Source organism: Pongo pygmaeus, chromosome 1 (genome assembly GCF_028885625.2).
Source record: "Pongo pygmaeus isolate AG05252 chromosome 1, NHGRI_mPonPyg2-v2.0_pri, whole genome shotgun sequence".
Lineage (NCBI taxonomy): Eukaryota > Metazoa > Chordata > Mammalia > Primates > Hominidae > Pongo > Pongo pygmaeus.
Window position 1 is genome coordinate 144,566,256 of NC_072373.2, and position 12,046 is coordinate 144,578,301.

The following is a 12,046-nucleotide window of genomic DNA, read 5'->3' on the forward strand; positions in this document are numbered from 1 at the left end:
CTCATGATCCGCCCGCCTCAGCCTCCCAAAGTGCTGAGATTACAGGTATGAGCCTCGTTATCTTTTCTTTAAAAAAAATTGGATGGGGTATAGGAAGCTTAAAGGAAGGAAGTAGCTTAATTTTTAAGTTTGAAAAGTTACAAAAAATGTTCTTTAAAAAGCAAAAAAGGGATTGCATATCTATCTTCCTCTTTAAAAAGTTAATATTCTTCAGAATATGATAATATAACAACAGTTATCATAACTAATGTAAGTAAAAAATAGAGACCTTTTATTTCCTTGAATCATTTAAAATCATACCCATATTATTGCCCTATAATATTTCATTTACTTTAATACAATTATGAAATTTTGTAAAGGGCTTGGTAAAGCAGTATTTTCCAAACTCCGGGTCATGACCCATTGGTGAGCCTGGAAATTAATATAAATTGTATACAAATGAGGTAATAGAATGGAATAGAAATACCAGAATGCATCACACTTGGTAAAGGTAGATTTTGTTTTGTGAAATTTTGTTTTAGTTTTATATACATTTACACACATATACATGCATATACACATATATAGTCACAAATATTTATATGTGTATACAAATAACATATAAACATATACGTGTGAGTGTACTAACTCACGGTGGAATGCAGACAAAAAATTTAAGAAATCCTAAAATGAAGAGTTTCAAAATAGAGGTAAAATATAAATAACCATATTACACAATAAATATGATTTTAAACACTAAATAACATTTGTTAAAACAATGCCTTCAGCTTTAACAAATTTACAAATTTGTTTAATAAACAAAAGAGGCATGGAGGCAAAATGTACTCCCATATGTGTATACGTACATGCATACAGACATCTACCCATAAATAGAATTTTTAAAACCTTCAAATATATTTAAAACCTTTAAAATGTAATTCACAATAGAACTTCTGATTCCATGAATAGCATTTGTTAATAATATAAAGTAAAAGACGCAATTATGCTGATATTTTCACAGTGTTCATTCATTCATCTACTCTAAGCTAAAGACCAATATGAAAAAAAAATTGCAGGGAGTTGCTTCTTTATTTTAAAGTTTATAACCTATTTATATAGTACCTACCCTCTCATTACCCTGGGATGAGAGTAGATGGTCTGTGTGATGCACAGAATCCAGAAGGAAATTCTGAAACTGCATCTAATGGTTGCAAAGAGACAGTCCTATCCTTCATTTTAATGATTTCTTCCTCCGTCTCTCTCTGATCTGAACCAGTCTTGCCTAACATTATAATACTGCTTTTCCCATTCTTCATTAGGAACCATAAAGGCTTCTTGCAAACTCTCAAGGCTAAACACATTCCAGACATTCCTTTACACAACGTTCCTGAAAAGGTTGGTTTCTTAGGATCCTGCAGCAACACTGCCTGCATGGTTCAGAGACCAGACCACTGCACAAGCCTTTCACTGGCAGACAGCCAATGGTGCTGCCTCTCCTCTCCTCTGAAAGACTTGCTTTACTCACCCAGAGTCCATCAAACTCGCTTTTCAAGGGGTAGATGAGGACAGCAGGATCCTCAGTAAAGAAGAATCACCTAGTGAGGCAGAGTTTCCAGCAGCACAGTGAAGCTACACATAGGTTGTATATCTTGGTATGATGTGTATTTGCTTTGGAAAGAGGCATTTAAACAAAGTTCTCCTTAGCAAAATCTTGCCTCCACCACCACCAATCCAGGAGTCTCAAAATTACTTTTAATGAATTCAAGAAATAGAAATTCTACCCTGGAACACTTATTAGCTGCCTTTCTTATATAAATAATTACAGGACACACCATTTTCTTCCTTTTTCGTATTAACATTTCCGATTCTGCCTCTCTTTTCTCCGTCCCTCCTTCTCTTCTCACTTTGTGTCACATACACTTCATCTGAAATTCTCTAATTCTCTTTTTAGACCAGGGAAAATAGATATCAAACATTCCAGGGCCAGAGGTTTTCAAGAAAGACAAGACAAAAACCACAGAACTTCTTTCACATATGACTGAATCCCTTCACACTCTTTCTGGCCTATGGGATACTCGTTGCTAACCGAGAGGTTTAATTTGCCTAGAATTCTCTTTACCCCCTTCTTCCCAACTCAGCCCCTCCTCTTGGTATCCACATTCCTTGATAAATACAGCCAAATCCAGCGTCTTTCTCAGAATCACAAAACCCTAGTGCAAGGTCTCACAATTCTCACTCCATGAAATATGAGTTCCTGGTCAAGTGTTAAAGGCTGTGATCACACACCTAGATCTGGGTGCTCTGACCAGTGGAGTTTGTCATAGGGCCCTATTCTTTCTCAGTGATCCATGAGACACTGAACAAATTAGAGGTGCTCTATATTCAGCATGTGACTGACTGCCAATGAAATGAAACTCAGAGCTCAGGGGTACATCACAGAATGAGGAGATGATTCGGAAGCTAAGGGATCATTTGTCACTGCAAACATATAGTATTAGAGAGAGAAGAAAGCTATTAGCTTCAGGAATAAGCCTTTTTCTCTCCTCATCTCTCTTTCCATGTGCTGGGGCTCACTGAAAGTGTTGCTGAAATGAGAGAAAGATGGGCAGCACTTTTTCCTATAGCACATACAGGACACTTATATTTCCATGTCCTTTGTCACCATATCTGTTAGTAATTTCTCTGGATCCATTTAACCAGACAGCCTTCTGACTTCAAAATCTGTGGCAGAATTTTCAAATGGCCATTCTGAAACAGAGGAGCTCACCTAGACAAATCCTGTAAGACACAGTCACCTGAAAATAACCCTAGTGAATTATTGGGAGTAGGAAATGAAGCAGAGATAGCAAGTTTCCACTGACTTTTTAAAGAATCACTATGAAGTGTTTACAAGGATACTGCAGATGACTAAAATTAGTTTATTCTGCACAGCATTATCCACTGCTGACTCAAGATGGTGATACAAGCAGTGTTAAGCTGTGAGCTCACCTGGAAGCTCATTCTCTAAAATTACTCTCTTGCAGGGATAGACCCCTAGTTCACATTGGTGAATGGAAGATGGGTTATAAATAGCAACTTGTTACGCCATCACTCAGAAGCTATGTGTCCTGCTAGTCTCCAGTTTTGTTTCTTGCAGATGTAAGAGCCTCCTGATCAGCCTATTGTCTCTCAGTGTTCAAGGGTATGCAGTGTGTGTGTGTGTGAATATCATTCTTTCAGTTGTACAATATAATAATTAGAAAACTTAGAAGTTAAGTGATGTGGTAAAGATCATACAGCAATTCCCTGACACTTAAAACTGAGTTTTTGTTCCTATAATCTTCAAAGACTTAAATGTACTGAACCTTTGCTGTTTCTCCTATGAGCCAGAGGACATGTCCTATCAACTGAGTTAAGTGTCAACAGTCAGCTTGCTAGAAACATGTTCAGATATGTGTAGGGAGAGAAGAATATGTAGATACATATGCTGTACGAGTGGGTTCCTATGAAAGAACGGTTTTCTTTATATTTAAGGGCAAGTTTATTAGAATTAAGCTGTATCCACACTCTACTCCAAGTTATTATTTTGGTTGCTTCACTTAAATAGTCAATTCAATAAAGAAAAAAAAGTCAGCATCGCCAGCATTTCTACATCAGCCCATAGCCTGTGATGTTCTCTCTTGGTGGCCGATTTTGCATTTGTTTTCACACCTAATACAGATTTTCTATAGCATTCATTTCAAGACACAAACAGATATTCTTTAATGTGTGCCAGTCAGTCATTTTGGTTCTAAATAATTCTGTTTCTCCATAGGTGCCCATTCTTTGCCGCTGACAACTTTCCTCCATCTGCTTAATCCATTTTCTGGCTTATTAAGTACTGGGATGATTTCTTCAGTGACAGAAGAAACTATGCATCACTGATTTCCTATTTTTGAAGCCCTGGCATTTTTCTTGTTGGGACACTGCGTGCTTCATTTCTAATTAGGCTTTTCTTCTTACTCATATTTGGCTTTGCTTTATCAATACATTACGCAACCAGTAACTGGAAACAGGATCCCAGAGAGTGCCGCAAGCAAGCTTCCCAGTGACCTAGGGGAAAGAAGGAGTATTAAGGGGTGAGATGGAATTGGAGTTGCAGGCAAGATGATTATCAGGCTTGATGATGTAATGGGAAGTTGTTCATTTTAAAGCAACAGCTGGATTCTTTCTCAGGTTGATAGTAGTTCTGTTTTGTAGCCAGATGAGTCTTCAGCAGAAACAATCCCATTTTATCAGATACAGTATTTCCTTTAAGATAGGCTTTATACCAAACATCTTTAGAGAAAGCCATTGGGCCTATTCTGTTGTACAACCAGGGTTAAGCAAAATGCTCCAGAAGTAGTGTTTCTTTAAGGTCCTATTCAAATGCCTCCACTTCCATGAAGTTTTTCCAGATCACCCCAGCTGAGAGCCATCTCTGCATCCTCTCAACTCCCACAGCACCCTGGGATAGTCCAAGTAAGGCACTTAGCATGGAGCCTGTGTAAAGAAGTGTTCATTGTTATTGTCCCTACCTCTTTGTAGTACGTATCATCTTCCTCCTTGTGTCTCCATTGTATACACACCACTTATCTCCCCCATTAACCTGTAAGCTACTGAAGGGTCTGATGCATCGTTTTTTTTTTTTTGTTTCCCAGCAGTGACTTGCTGGGAAAAAAAAAAGTACTTGGTAAATGTGTGTCGAATGAATAATAGATGGTCGGCCTTCTCAGGTATCTGTGCATCCTCATGCCTGACATCAGTAGACACTCAATAAGTGTGGGGATAATGAATGTTCAATGAATAGACATAGGCAAAAAATTCGATTGCTAACTCTTTTGAAAGGCTGCCAAAGTTCAGCCTTTGTGTTCATAGAGTTAACTTTCCTAATATCCTTAATGTTAATGCCAAAGACAACCAACAATAGCAGCTTTACTCCTGAACCCAGTTCCTGTAAATGACATGCTTGTTATTTAAATAACTAGGCAACTAGTTTCACTGACACTTCCCACATAAGGAGTAAAGTTATTATGGCTGATACTTTTTGGGCATTTGCTTTATGCCAGGCTCTGTTCTGTGCTCTTTCACGCACTCACTCACTTAATTCTTGCTGCAATCTATTTTAAAGATGAGGCTCTGAAGTACAAGAAGGTTAAATTCCTTGCTCCAGGCCAGGCTCTTGCTGAATACCACATTGTAGCCAGAGCTGGGCTGGAGTTGCAGACAAGTTATGGTTTGATGGCACCATCTCTCCATGTTTCATACAAAATGCTAAAATAAGCAAATACCAGAATTGGTCCAACCAAGATGCTAATGCATAGAGACTTAAATATCTGTCTCAAATATACTTGAGCTCTCAACAGTTCTCTGTACTGTATGTGCCCCAGAGAAGGCTGCAGAAGCTGTTACTTGGTTGTGAGCACAGAAAACAGTCACCTAGAGACTCAGACTCACTTCTGTTTGTAAATATCTGCTCTGCTGCATCAGTAGGCGTCACCTTGCCTCATCTACTTCCACTTTCCGTTTCATACTCTGATCTCTTCCAGGTATTCCCTCAGCTTTGAATTTTCCACTTTCCTACCCTCCTTCAACTGCGTGAGCCCTACAGGCCATTCAAGAAGCAACTTAAATGGCCTCTGACCATCTCAGACAGGTGTTGGTATCCCTGCAACTCCTCATGCATCCCACCCTCAACAGCTCTTAGTGTTTTATTTTGTAATTGTTGGTTTAATTGTCTCTACTGCTAGACTACAGTCTCATCAAGGATAGGGACCCTCTCTTATTCATGGGTATCCTGAGAGCCCAGCACAATTCTGGGCACATAGAAAGTGTCTCATAATGTTTGCTGAATGAATAAATGACAGTGTTGTTTGCATGTCCATACCACTCTGAAAGTATTACATAAACCAACTTCAGGGACTGTGCACCTCCACATTTAGATGCCCAAGATTTGGCAGGAAGGACACAGCCAAGAATAACTGGTTAGAGATGTTGTTTGTCTGTCCCTATATATCAGAGAGAAAATATCCCACTGTTATCCAATATAAGACCATAAAAATGAATAGTCTTTGACAAGGAAAAAAAAAGTAAGCCTGAAAAATGTGTGGCTGGAAAAAAAATGTTTCAAACAGCATTTTATTTTTCCCCTCTGTGGACTTGTATAAATTATGTGTGAGGCAAATATGTGATAGAGAGATGCAGTGGTAATTACTTGTTCTCAAATGTTTGGTTAACTATGCCTCTTAATCCTACATACAGTAGCTTAGCACAGAATTAAATTTGCCCCTTAGGCAGAATTAGCATTTGGAATTTCTTATTTCTGTAGTTTAAATGTTTTTATCCCAATATTTGTACTTTTCCATTTAGAATAAATAAATGTACTGAGTGTGTGTGGAGAAATATAAATAGCATGGAATTTTTATGATTCAACTCATTGTTCTTATTGGTTTGTGGTCAATTTTTATGGGTACCAATTTTTTAAAAATTACTCACCCATAATTAGTTACAGGAACATAGAAAGAATCGCTAGACCATTCTTTCTTCCAATGAATGTAATATCATCTTATTGCCAATAATTAAAGTCTTTAATTTTATGAGGGAAAAAATAACTTCCTTCAGGCTTTACTCTCAAAATGCAGATATTTCATGATACAGTGTTATATGAAATAATTAGGAAGAAAGGTTTTTCTTTGCTGCCACATATAGTAGGAATGGGAAAAAATTGTTGCTCTGATTAACTGGGGAGTCTACTCCGTGTGAGCGGTAGTACTAATTTACTAATTCATCCATTAACATCTGCTGTGTGCCTAAAATGTGCCACAAACTGCTATTTACTGCAGATGTAAGAAGAGCTAAGACTTGGCCTCTGTCCTTAAGGAGCTTACAACAAAATGGGAGACGTTTGTCTAAACAATTGCAATGAAACAAGACAATTCTTAAATGGAAGTCTATACGAAGCACAGCAAGCCTGTAGGAGAAGGACGTGAGCCGGATGGGGTGGGGGTGAGCACTGAGGATTATGGATTCACAGAGAGAGCATCTGAGCCGAGACCTGCGGGAGGAGAAGGAATTTGCCAGGCAGCACAGCTGGTGACTCAGCGACGGGGGAAGGCATCTAGATACAGGAGCGAGTCTATGGAGTCTTTGGGGTTTTATTATTAGTAGCAAATGGCCTGTGACCCACCTCACAACTCACAGAAACACAACAGTGAGGCAATCCGTGGTAAGGCTCTCTTAGGAAGGTTTTCAGCATAGCAGGGATCTTTCAGATTGGCCATTAAAGACAGTGTGAGTTCACTCTGACGGCCGTATGGTGGAGACAGCATCTAGAAGCTGCCACAGTGTTGGGGAAAAATGGGATGAGCCCAGATCTGAAACAACACTGGTAAGAATCAGGGTGTGGAGGGCAATAATGAGGCCAAAGCAGTGGGACCCGGTGATGAACCAGGCAGGTCACAGGTGCCTTGGGCTGTAAGCCACGAGATCTGGACGGACTCAAGTTTTCAATCAGTGGTTGTGGCTGTCTGCATCACCCAAAATAGAACATAGGTTGAGTCTCGCACTCAAACTAACTTGAAGGCAGAATGATGAATAGCCAGACACTAAAGTATTGTGATGACATGAAGTGGGATATTTTCAAAATAGATGATCCTTTCTGGGGGAGGATATTTGTCTGTGTCGATCTATTAAATAACTGTATCTGGCCCTGGAGAGGTAACTTAACACTTTCAGCAGGGAAGGAGCTGAGGCTGACTCACAGCTCTCCATCGGCATTTCCCATTTTTCTTTCAAAGCAGTTCATAAATACCTTCTTTATGCTTTACATTTTTACTGTGGAGCCCGCAAATGTATAAGGAAGAAGTTAATTAGCATGGTTAATCTAAATCTGTGACATTAGACCTATTCACCTGGTAGCCCACCTCTTCTATTTAATTGCACATAGACATATTCCTGTGTTTATGCCCATAAAATTCCTGTATCTGCTTTCACAGCTCTTCAGAATTTCGGAAGGAAATCTGTTCCAATCACACTGAACTCCTATTGTCCCCTGCATTTGGTAACGAGGTCCCTTCTTTGTGCCTCGGCACAGTCCATTTTCCTATCTGAATTGTTCCCTCTTAGAAATCCATGAACTTCTTCATATTCTGGCTCAAAATTAAACTTCTCTGAGAAATTTAGTCACTATTCCAATTGCTTCTTTGTTTTTCAACATTTCTGAACTGTATTAACTTTGCATATAAGTGTCTACTTAAGTCTTCTTAAACATATCGTGTACATATTTTGGGCATTTTCAAACAGTATCATCCTTAACCTAGTGCAACTGTTCAATAGATGACAAGCGTAACCAATGGACAAGTAGTAGAAATACATTTCCCTATCTGCCCTAGTTCCACGTCTACCTTTAAAAGTTTAGAACTTTTTCTAGAACCCAAAATATATATGCCATTAGGTCAGCATCTCTATTTCTGACTTCTAAGTACAGTTCTTTGAACAAATATTCAAAATATTTTATATGCACAGAAAAGTACAGGATGTAACACAGCAGAATTTAAAAAGGTAAATATCTTGTACCATGTTTCAGATATTTTATTTTTATGAAAAAGATTAGGAGCTAAGCTATGAGGATGCACAGGCATAAGAATGATACAGTGGACTTTGGGGATTCAAGGGGAAGAGTGGGAGGGGAGTGAAGGATATAAGACTACACATTGGGTACTGCTTGGGTGATGGGTGCACCAAAACTTCCAAAATCACCACTAAAGAACTTATTCACGTCCAATAAATAAATAAATAAATAAATAAAGGGAAAAAAAGAAATGAAACATTACAAATATAGTTGATATCCTTTTTGTAGCCTTCCCTCATGCCATTTCCCTCCTTTTATTCCTAGAGGCAACCACAAGCCTGAAATTGATGCATTTATTTCCTTTCTCTGTTCCTATAATTTTACTAAATATGTATCTTTCTGTGATCAATATATTAATTAATGTTTGTGTTTTAAAATTTTACCCAAGTGATATCTTTACACATATGGATTTTGTTATTTTCTCCAACTTCAGAATCTCTGTATTTTGATAAGTAGATGTGATCTTTTATATTTATTGTGATTACTGATAAGTTTAAGATTGTTTTTAGCATTTTTCTTAGAATTTTTTATTTATTGAAATTTTTCATGCTTTTCTTCTTTTTTGTCCTTGTAAGCAATCATTTTAAAATTCCTTTTTGTTTCCACACTGGTTTGGAAAATAAACATTCTATTTGTCTTTTTAGTGGGGCTGCCACTTTAAATATGAAAATAAAACTTATACACTATTTTTAAAACTCCAAGTCTGTATTTATCTTCTCAGTCTCAATCTGTTGATAATTCATCCATTTTTTCCCTAAGCCAATACAATGATCCTTGGCCGGGCACGGTGGCTCACACCATGGCGGGCGGATCACGAGATCAGGAGATCGAGACCATCCTGGCTAACACGGTGAAACCCCATCTCTACTAAAAATACAAACAAAAATTACCCCGGCGTGGTGGCGGGCACCTGTAGTCCCAGCTACTGGGGAGGCTGAGGCAGGAGAATGGCGTGAACCTGGGAGGTGGAGCTTGCAGTGAACCAAGATCGTGCCACTGCACTCCAGCCTGGGTGACATAGCGAGACTCCATCTCACAAAAAAAAAAAAAAAAAAGATGATCCATCTTTCCTCGTTTTTTCTTGTTTTATAGAAAAATGGTTATGCTATATGCACTCTTCCATAACTTACTTTGCAGTTATAACTTTTGAATATCCTTCTATATCAGTAACACAGTTCTATCTCATTCTTTCTAATGGCTACATAGCAATAATGATGATAGCTAACATTTTCTGAGTAATTGCTATGTGCTAAGAACTTTGTCTCATCTAAAAGTCACAACAATTATATGTCAAAAGAAGCCCATTTTAGAGATGAGGGATCTGAGGCTTAGAGAGGAGTGGCAGATAGAATAATGGTCCCCGAAGATGTCTATGTCCAAATCCCTGGAACCTGTGAGTATGTTATCTTACATGGCAAAAGGGACTTTGCAGATGTGATTAATAGTAAGAACCTAAAAATGGAGAGACCATGCTGGACTATCTAGGTGGACCCAATCTAATCACTTGAGTCCTTAAAGGTGGAGCCTTTTCCAGCTGGGTTAGAGAGAGATGTGATAGTAGAAGCAGGGTGAGAGAGACAGCAGCCTGAAAAGGATTCACCACCCTGTCGCTGTTTTTGAGAGGTCGACATTTATGTGCAGGGACAAGCAAGAGGCCGCTAGGAGCTAAGGGCAGCCCTCAGCTAATAGCCAGCAAGGAAAGAGAGATCTCAGTCTTACAACCACATAGAACTGAATTCTGCCAACACCTGAACGAGCAGGGAAAGGGATTTTCTCTTAGACTGTACAGGAAGGAGTGCAACCCTGCCCACCCACTGATTTTAGTTCATACCAGACTTCTGACCTGTTGAACTGTAAAATAATAAGTCTGTGTTGTTTAATGCCTATAAAATTGTGGTGATTTGTTAAGGCAGCAATGGAAATGAATACAAGCAGCCACAACTAATAAGCTGTAGTGAAATGGGAGCTCAGGTAGTCTGATTCCAAGGTGCATATATATAGCTAAATCAGAGTTTATTTAGCCAGTCCATTATTGGTGGGCATTAGGTGGCTTTCAATTTATAGTATTTCAGACAATGGGACAGATTTCCTCACAGCTCTCTCTTTATACACTTCAGAATTTAGAATTTCTATAGAGAAATTCCTAAAAATGAAATTATTAGGTCAAAGGATATGCACTTTAAACATTTTTTAAATAAATACTGTCAAATCGCCTTACAAAGGGTTCCCAATGCAGTTCATAGACAAGAACTGAAATCAGTAGAAATAAAATTAACAAAGAGTATTAATGGCTCTGACTCATTGGTGATCAATTCAGAAAAGCAAAGAACTGAAATGACCACAAAACTGAAAGTCCCTTTCTCCTTCAATTTAGATGGAAAGCCTACAGATGTCTGTTCTGAAAGAATCCCTCTGGCTCTGTTTTCTTTATGTACTGTGTAATTCATTACTTTGTGCTTTTACTTCTGGGTCTTGCTCTTTGGCCCTTGAAGCAATAAAGACTGACAAAATTAATAGTTTTTAAGTATCACTTGTGCCACACATCTGTTCTAAAAATGCTATATTTCTTCAACGGAGGCTAGAGTTTCCCATGTGCACAATTAGATACTTTATGAATAGCATCTCATTAATTTGAACGATAGGCTGTCCAACAGGGCCCTGGAACCCAACTGTTGAAAGGAATCACTGATTTTAAGAAATTAACGTAGCAGCCAGCTCAAACATGAGGGCCCAGTGAGTAGCCAGCATTTTATGGGAGTCACTGATGAAGGCTCCCATCAGGATGTAATGGCCAGTTTCTCATGTGACCCTACATCAGAAGAAACCTCTTCACGTTAGCAAAGCCCAGGCTCTGAAAGACAAGCAGTGTTTCTTGTTGGAAATAATTTTATTTTCTTTGGGCATCTTACCTTCATTTTTTAGATATAGAAATTGGTTTCTTTCTTTTCTTTTTTTTTTTTTTTTGTGTGTGGTGATAAAAATGTGTATTTAGAATTAGCCAGCTAGGCTCAGTTTAGATGATCTCAATTTTATTGGCAACATCCAAAGCATCATAGTTTGGAACCTGTTGAGCATATGTTGCCTTCCCTCCATTAGGCCTGCTCAGAGTGTTGACGTTGGTCATGTCAACATCAAAGCTTCTTCATAGCCTGTTTGACCTGGTGCTTGTTGGCTTTGCCATCCACAGTGAACACAATGGGTTGTTGTTGTCCATCTTCATGGCCGACTCAGTAGTCGGGGGAACTTGATTGTGGCATACAGCTCAAGCTTGTTTCTCCGAGGGCGCTATTCTGTCTTTGTTTCTCCTGGGGGTTTGGGCTGCCATTGGGAGCCTTAGTGTCTTAGGACTGTGGAAGGTGGGTGATGTGTAGATATTTATTAGTGGCTGTGATGCCTTTCAGCACTGTCTACTTGGCCTTCAAAACCTTTGCTTTAGCTTCT

The 12,046-nt window shown here is 38.7% G+C and overlaps 1 protein-coding gene across 19 annotated transcripts in view; it reads left to right on the forward strand.

Moving 5' to 3' along the window:
• The window catches only part of DDAH1 (dimethylarginine dimethylaminohydrolase 1), a 266,616-nt gene that overhangs the window by 49,661 nt on the left and 204,909 nt on the right, over nt 1-12,046 (forward strand). The window contains exon 1 of one of the 19 annotated variants that reach the window (XM_063653384.1): nt 166-7,363. The exons of the other annotated variants lie outside the window; for them this stretch is intronic. The gene's annotated coding sequence lies outside the window, so the exon portion shown is untranslated. Of the gene's footprint in view, nt 1-165; nt 7,364-12,046 lie in introns of those variants that run through there. 19 annotated transcript variants of the gene reach the window in all.